Here is an 8,203-nt window from a genome sequence, read left to right as displayed (position 1 = left end):
AATGGTTGCTGAAAATTTCATGCTGAATAAATTATACTTTAAAATATATTAAAATACATTATTTTAAATTGTAATAATATTTCACAATATTACTGTATATTTGACTAAAACTGCAGACTTTTTTGACCCCATTATTGACCCCATCTTTTCATTACCACATTTTATTGATCGAAAATGGGGGGGAAAAAGCGGAGTGAGCATTTTTATATACCCCCACATAAAGATAGAGAGAGCTGGGAATGTACCAGGGTGAACGTTAAAGGATGATTCTGCTGACTGAGCATGAACGTTAAATTATAAGAGGCATTTCAGAGAGCGCTGAGGAAAACAGTCACACAAAACCCTTCTCTGACTGACTGCAATGCAGAGAGACAATTAAAGAGAGAAATATCAGAAAATGTCTTCCAGTAAATACCATTATTTTACAGTGAAAAATGTTTTTCACTTTAAAATAATGGTCCAGAATAGATCACTAGTAGTTCCTGCAGAGTAACTAGGCAATACTTGAGTAATTAGTGAATATGATGGATTACACAATTACACGTTTCTCAGAAACACGATAATGTTGTGATTAGTAATTAATTGGTAATTCTTTATCATTTGTCAGTTGAGGCTAATCTCATCAGTAATTATTGATTACCTAATAAGGAACTATCTTAGTCCTTAATTTGATATTTCTTCAATATTAGTTAGTAGCAGTAGCCGAAGTGTTAATGTAGAACTACTCATTTGTCCAGCATTACTAATGATGGACCATAATTCTAAAGTGTTACCAAAACAACTTAATGGAAGCCTTGATAGAAAACAAATGTGTGCGTGTGTGTGTGTTTGCTCTGGTCTCTGTAAGGAATCTGAGAGAATGACATTGCTCTGTAGTCTGTGATATTGTCTGAGAATGACACATAATCACCAGCGGGATTGTGGACATTGACTCCCTGTTGCTCAGTCATCAGGGGATGAAAAGCTAGACACAAAAGAGGTCAATGAGAGAGAAACAAATAGAGTGCTACAGTTCCTTCAAATGTCAAGGTCTCAGAAGCCTACGGCCATAAAATCTGGTCCTCTAGAAACTCTCAACTACAAATCTGATGGAAACATACTGTTCATTTCGAGACAGTTCAGATTTGTGGATTGTCATTAAAGGTATTATTTGTAAAGTTTAGGGTTGGAGTTTGAAAGTAATGATTGATAATAGCTTACCTCAGAATTGAATCTGACTCTTTCTTACCGAAGACTAGATTCACAAAGCTGGAATTTATAGCTGGGCTGCCGTTTATCTTGTATCCAAGGCCAAAGGAACGCAAAATCTGAAACCCTGAGCAACAGAAGAAAATGAGCCATCTTTCACATTTCCAACATCCCGATGTCTTTATAATTGGAAAAAGCCAAAGTAAGTCAAATACCTTGTACAATGTTTGAAAAGTCATGGTCATTTAAAAAAAAGAGACAAAAAAGCCCAGTTTTAATCACAAATCACTGGTCAGGAAATAAGCAAGAATTGCAAAAATAACTTAGCACAGAATAGCCTTTCCCAACTTGGAGACAGCTTTTTACATGAAGAAGAGTCAGTGTTGTCAAGTCTAAGCAACATTACTTTGAAATTAATTCCATGACATCTAATTTAAAGATTGTTTTGAATGATACGGGTCTCTATCATTAACTTCAGGTATTATCCAATAGATGCATCACAAACCATATTTCTTTCTTTTCTGTTTCTCTTACCATTTGGTGGTGGATTGTCCTTCCCTTCATTAAAAGAGCTTGACTGAGCTAAAGGAATGTTCATAACTAATTTAATCTTAGTTGTTTAGCCTTAACAGTTTTGTCAACAAATCCGACATGTCTCAGACTACAACCAAACCAAATAATATGGAGGTAATGAGAAAGAAAAAGGAGGGCAGAATGCTTGAGAGAGCTACAGATTCTTTCCATGCTGTCTTATAGCACATAGAGTGTTGTATTAAGTCTTCGTGTAGTCGGCTCATTTGTTTTCTCTGGCCCATATACACCGTCTTACACGATGTTGTCGTCATAAGCTGCGAGGCTATAATTCAGCGAGCCTGGTGATGCATCCACCAGAGCCTAGATGTAGATAACTACATCATCAATCATAAAGAGGCTTTATGCCGTTTGTGCGTAGTTTAGAAAACTGCACATTCAACAAAACCAACTTTGCCAGCAAGTCTGCCTGGCTCCCGATGCCCCAATTTCTGTCTCTCAACAGGAAGTCATCGTTGTGTCTGAGGTTTTATTCTCATCTCCGTGGCAACGCTTTGTATGTTTGATTTGTTTGGAGAGCATATTAATTAATTAGTGTGATTGCCTCTTATAGTTCATGTCCACACTGGTGGTAGATTCAGCCTTGCTGATTGACGCTGTTGTTTTTTCCCCAGCATGTTTATCTTCACGCTTGTTTGACTGCTCAAAAAATGCATGCAAAATAATGTTTAACACAGGAAGCAGAACACACTTGTTTGCAGAGACAGGACCCCGGTAAGTCTAACCCTGTGGTTGTATGTGAGAGGCAGGTGAGGTGGCTTGTGTTTCAGTTGCGTGTAAACACATCCCAGCTTGGTAACAATGAAACCGGGCACATGGTAATCCAAGCAGCCCAGCCCATGCCAGGGTCTGCCCTCACGATCACCTTAGTAAACACACAAGCAAAGCTGCTTTATCCAGATATAATAATACGCCTGACCCATGATGATATTTCAGAAATGATACAGCATGCAGATCTGATAAAGCATACAAATTCACCCTTGTGTCCTAACCAGTTTCCAACAACTTTTGTCTGTCCACATTGCAAGTGGAAATGCTACGGAACAAAATTGAATCTACATATATTTGAAGTTTAATTGGGATTTTGGACCAATAATAATTTTGCTTGTTGCAGTATCAGTTATGCTAAAAATGTAAATTAACATGGAAGAGATTTTTAGCTCTATCACACCTGGTCAGGATGGTGCAAATTCATTTTAACTTCAAAGATGCAGCATCTGTTTACCTCTAAAATGAGCCAAATTCTTCAGTGTGCCATTCAGAAGCTGATTTCACCAAGTGCATCGTCTTTGTTGATCCTGGAACAACATTCCAATCAAACAATCAGATTTGAGGGACAAGTTCAGAGTTCATCAGTGTTATTCACATATCATTTCACTCTGATTTTAGGGATAACTTATGAGTAGGATTAGGTTTCGGGTTAGGCATATGGTTAGGATTAAATGTTCAGACAGGAACAAATTGTGACAAAATCAGGACATGCAACTGTTCCTAAAGCCACAATAATTGCACAATCATTTACAAAAATAAGACTTTGGCGAATATGTCAGTCAATTCCATTTCGGTTCCAGTTCAAGGAGGTCTATAATACCTGAAGATAGCTTACTATAAAATGTATAGCATTTTATAGTATGACTGAAAATGACTGAAAATACATTACCATTTAAAACTTTGCAATCTGACACCTTTCTTATTATTATCAATTTTGAAAACAATTGTGCTGCTCTATTTTTGAGGAAACCATGACATTTTTTTTTCAGTATTCTCTGATAAATAGAAAATTCTAAATAGCCGTGTTTATTTGAATTTCTTTTTATGTACAAATGTAAACGTATTAACTGTCTTAAAAAAAAAAAGAAAAGAAAAAAAGCATGTTTGCTGAATAAAAGTAGCCTACTAATTTATTACTAATTAAAAACTTTTAAACGGTAGTGTATAGACTTTAAGCCCTATTCGGACGGGATTAGTTTTACAAGGGTTGATGGAGTAATGTAATTTTACCACAGGATGTCTGTAATATTAATGGCCAATTCGCACGGGACAATAAATCTCTGTAAAACTAGCAGAAGTGGGAGGGGTAACTAGATTTATGCACTGCTGTCACCTCCCTGCCGTCATGTATTACCTTCCTTCCTGATATCACGTGCGCAAACACATATAACCTACAAAACAGTGAGGTCCGGTCGAACGATTTATTTATTAAATTAATTAAACTCTGATTGGATTCTGATGGTAAAAGGGACTTACCTAAAGCTAGAAGAAGTTTCATGCCTCTGACAAGTGCTTTCAACCTTCTTTTTTATCTGAATGGTATGTGGAAAACACTTGAGTTTTGCCACATAGGCTACTTGACGTCCCACCACCTAGAACGCAACTGAATGCTGTTTCAAGCGCCTCCATAATTGGAAAAAACGCGCAAAAGTACTTTAAAACAGGAAATTACAGAATATTAGTATTACGTGAGGTAATTTTTCCAAAAGGAAAAAGTCGCCTTACTGACATTGTCCGTAATGGCACATTCGGACGGGACTAAAATCACTGAGAAGCTCTGGTAATAATTACTTTATCCCACCTCTCCATGTTAAACTAATCCTGTCCAAATAGGGCTTTAGGCTCATTATAAGCCGTGGTTGTAACCTAATAATGAAAAACCATGGCAGAACAAAACTTCAGCATTTATAGAGGTGAAACTGATAAACTGCATTTTTGTACTCCTGAGTAAATCACTTCATTTCAGGTATTTCCAGTGGGACTCTCCCGGCACTTAGCATAGATCGAGTTGGATGAAGAACATCTACCAAATGCCAAGTTGCTTATTTGGCTTCTCACCTAATTCCTTTTTTTATTGTTCATTATAATTTCTCTCAAACTGGCTAGGACACCAAGCATACATTATATATAAATTATGTTCTTAACGTTACGGATAGGCCAAGTAGTGTCTACTTATACTGACATCAAAACAGCAACATCTAACATGCCAGCAAAATCCTCTGTGTATGGTTCAGTGCGTTTCCTCCAGGCCTCAAAATCTGGAAAGGCCAGAAGATCTCTTTGGTAACTCTTCTCACCCTTGTGCCTAAGGGAAGATCTCTAAATGTCTTTGTTTTTTTGCTTTGTTGTTGTTTTAGTCTTGCTAGCCTTATTATCAGGCTCAGAAAGCCTTTCGATAAAGCATCCAAGCAAAAGGAGTCTATCCTCAGATAGTCAGCAGAGACGACCTACAGTACAGAGCAGGAACCAAGCCTTAAGATGTTTTACCATCTTCTCTGGGGCTGTTTTCATTTTCTTCTGTATCTAAACTTGTGGATGCTATTCAAAAAAGGTAATGCTTTGCAATGACACTGTAAAAAAAGAATTTTAGAAGTTAAAAAACAATCAAACAAGTAAATAAACAATAAATAAAGCAAGATTATTAAAGATTACTGGAGTTCGTTTTACAAGAGATACTATAGGCTTTGTACTTTTTTTATGCTTTTCAAGTTCAATGTTTAATTCAATGTATTTTATTTGTAACTATTTGTAAAATACTAAGTGAAAATTGTTTAAAAGTTTTTAATAGTTTTTTGATTGATTACGGAGCCCCTAAGGGACATGGTGATGGAAAAAATTGTGAGATGGGAGGAAAAATATATTTCAATGCTTTTGCGATCCCCCAAGAAACTTTGCGTTTATTCACAAAGAACACAAAACATTTGTGCACATTCAAGCATTGACATATAATTGTATCACCCAATAGATCTTTTTTTTTTTTCTGAATAAATATCCAGTTTTACTGAGAAATAAGTCAAATTACAGAAGGTAAATTGGTTGCAAATGTAATTTTTTTTACTTTAAGGGTCTTGCTTGTAAATCAGAATAAGTTGACAAAACTCAAATTTGGGTAATCAGTTACCTCAATTTTTTTAAGTTAAGAAATTCAAATTTTAAGTAAGCAGAACTAGCAGATTTCTATTTTATGTACAATACATGTTAATTGCTCTTAACTTGAAGTATTTGAGTAAGATAACTCATACATTTAATTTAAAATGATCGTGTAATCTCAATTTAAAGGCGTGGTTGATTATGATTTCACTTTTCTAACTTTAGTTAGTGTGTAATGTTGCTGTTTGAGCATAAACAACATCTGCAAAGTTACAATGCTCAAAGTTCAAAGCAAAGGGAGATATTTTATTTTAAAGAAATCGTTTTTTAAGGACTACAACAAATGGCTGGTAGGGACTACACGAGCTTCCTCCCGGGTTAGTGACATCACAAACCCTAAAATTTACATAAACCCCGCCCCCGGGAACGTGATTTATAGATTATCATGACAGAATATGCTAATCAGTGACTAGAACATAATTACACATAAGCTACATAAATTCATCAACTAACAATTCAGAAATGTTGTCTACATGTTGTCACTTCTTCTTGAGTCACCCCATCTTTGTCTGACTCCGGTTTGAACATAAAAGGCTGAAAGTTTTCAGTGCATGTCTGTGTGAAGTAAAAGGACATTATATAACATTATATAACACTTTATTTTAGCATGTACTCGCCCTTTCGAGTAACAGCAAAGCATGTTGGGAAATAGAAATTCCAGCCCAGTTTCTGTTAAATTTAAGTTTGTCTAAATTAAAAGAAACAAGTTCATTAAACTCAAAACAATTAAATAATTCAGATTACTTAAAATGTGTCAGTTTCGTAATCTCAAAAGAAAAAGAAAGTTGTAAATACTCAAAGTATAAAAGTAATACTCAACTATTTTTTTTAAAGTTTGCTCTACTCAAACCAATTAATTATTTTAAGCGTTAGGGTTTACAGTGGAGGGCACATTTATAATTGTTCATGTACTGCCTGTAATGGGGTTTGAACCTACAACCTTTCAGTTACCAACACAAAACGTCAGTGAAGTTTATAATTTCTGTTCCAAATTGAACCGCAATCTTTGTTTGAACATCCCGACTGGTTCAGAAATAAAACTGGCTCAACCAATTAATGAATTTAATACAGAGTTGAAGAGAAAGTTTGACAACAGTTATTATTGTTTTGCCATTGTGGTGCTTCTAATGGCTAATAAATGACAAAACTTACCTTTAAACACTATATGGACACCCAAGAGTCCTTCTCCCCTGCTGTCCGAACAATCCATGCAAACTGCAGTCGTTGAATCTGTGAGTTTTAAATGAAACTGCTACTCAAGGACATGACCTCTGTAGAAACGCATATGTCTGTGTGATGTAAGCCACGTCTCTTTTGTTCCACCCTAATGACTGCACTGCCAAGCAAACATATTATTAGCAAACATTTCAGATAAAAAGAGAATCATTATGTAACGAATGGGGCAAAAATAGTTTTGCTGACCTTGGGAAACATGGTGGGAAACATTTCAGCGGATCATCGCAACCAGCTGTTCCCTTGAGTGCAGATGAGTCTTAAATTATTAGCATGATGTGATTTTTATTGTTGCATAAGAGAATTTTTGGAAAGCTTCAGAGAGCTGATGAAGTGAAAGAGAGAGAGAGATGCTCACACATCTGGGAGCAGTTCCTGACATGGGTGACTGGCTCTTTCACTTCAATAGTGGTGATGTGAAGAATGATCAATCATGATACACCTCATTCAGTTTATGACTGAGCCTCACATTTCTAGGACAGCTGCCGCTGTGTCTCACGTACCTATTCTTGGGAGTTGTGGCAAGATGCACAGGGAAACAGGAAACCGTGTGGCTGCAAACACAAGCAAAAACATTAGCATATGCACATGTATACACTCAACCATGATAATGAAAGCCCACTACAAGTTTACACCCAGAAGTCCATTTCTCAATCCATTATTTGATTACAATTCAAAATACTTTTTTTGTGTGCAGGGCATAACATAGCAGCCAAACCACTATCGGTCAAAAGTTTTGAACGATTTTCAATGTTTTTGAAAGAAGTATCTTATATGTTCAGTAAAAACTGTACATTTTTGAAATATGATTACAATTTAATGTAACAGTTTTTTTATATATAGATATAAATTTAAAATGTAATTTATTCCTGTGATGCACAGCTGAATTTTCAGCATCATTACTCCAGCCTTCAGTGTCACATGATCCTCCAGAAATCCTTCATATTAAATAAATGCAGCCTTGGTGAGCATAAGAGAATTCTGTCAAAAACATAAAAAAAAAAAAACTAAATTATTCCAAACTTTTGACCACTAGTGCATAAATGTGTAAAAGGGGCTAGAGTGTGCTGTCAAGACATTCATTGGCATGTGTGTTGTCTTCAACCATCAAGAGTCCAACTAATACCATAAAAAAGTGTGAAATATTACAATTTTTATCTATTTAAAAGTTCACCACAAAGGTTAATAAATGATTACAGCTGTCATTTTAACAATTAGCGGCTTCTTAAACCTTTAAACTTTTGTCAAGCATCTGTCAATTAGCTATATT

At 35.6% G+C, this 8,203-nt stretch overlaps 1 long non-coding RNA gene across 1 annotated transcript; it reads right to left on the bottom strand.

Moving 5' to 3' along the window:
* Positions 1–1,261: 1,261 nt before the first annotated feature.
* On the bottom strand, positions 1,262–7,011 carry LOC307145069. Its single transcript, XR_013818882.1, has 3 exons — positions 6,853–7,011; positions 3,005–3,077; positions 1,262–1,315 (listed from the first exon to the last, which is right to left on the bottom strand). It is a non-coding gene; the product is annotated as an uncharacterized lncRNA (long non-coding RNA).
* Between the last annotated feature and the right edge of the window lie 1,192 nt (positions 7,012–8,203).

This window comes from Squalius cephalus, assembly GCF_949319135.1.
Source record: "Squalius cephalus genome assembly, chromosome: 17".
In the NCBI taxonomy this organism is placed as follows: domain Eukaryota; kingdom Metazoa; phylum Chordata; class Actinopteri; order Cypriniformes; family Leuciscidae; genus Squalius; species Squalius cephalus.
The sequence above is the reverse complement of the archived record's forward strand: the minus strand, read 5'-3'. Positions and strand labels throughout refer to the sequence as shown.